This window comes from Piliocolobus tephrosceles, chromosome 16 (genome assembly GCF_002776525.5).
Source record: "Piliocolobus tephrosceles isolate RC106 chromosome 16, ASM277652v3, whole genome shotgun sequence".
In the NCBI taxonomy this organism is placed as follows: Eukaryota; Metazoa; Chordata; class Mammalia; order Primates; family Cercopithecidae; genus Piliocolobus; species Piliocolobus tephrosceles.
The window spans coordinates 19629020-19629780 of NC_045449.1; positions in this window are offsets into that span (position 1 = coordinate 19629020).

Below are 761 nucleotides of genomic sequence, written 5' to 3' on the forward strand. Positions count from 1 at the left end.
CGTATCAATGGTCCAAATGAACCAATTAAAAGACAGAGATTGTCAGAGTAGAGCAAAAACCAAGACGTAACTATATGTTGCTTACAAAAACTACACTGTAAAGACGTATGTATTAAAAGTGAATGGGTAAAGAAAGATCTACTATGCCAACACTAATCAAAAGAAAGCAGGAGTCTCTATATTAATTTCAGACAGTACAGACTTCAGAGCAAGGAAAGTCTTCAGGAATAGGCCAGGCACAGTGGCTCACACCGGTAATCCCAGCACTTTGGGAGGCCAAGGCAGACAGATCACCTGAGGCCAGGAGTTCGAGACCAGCCTGGCCAACATGACAAAACCCCATCTATACTAAAAATACAAAAATTAGTGGGGCGTGGTGGCACTTGCCTGTAATTCGAGCTACTCTGCAGGCTGAGGCACGGGAATCGCTTGAGCGTGAGTGGCAGAGGTTGCATTGAGCCGAGATCACTGTACTCCAGCCTGGTTGACAGAGACCCTGTCTCAAAAACAAAAAGAAAAGAAAAGAAAAAGTCATCAGAGATAAAGACAGGGCATTACATAATTATTAAGGAGTCAATGCTCAAAGAAGACATAACAATCCTTAACCTGTATGATCCTAACAACAGAACATGAAAATATGTGAGGCAAAAAGGGATAGTACTGCAAGGAGAAACTATTATAATTGGCGACTTCAATGTCCCTCTACCAGAAACGGACAGATCCAGCAGGCAGAAAATCCGTAACTCAGTAACACCCTCTAT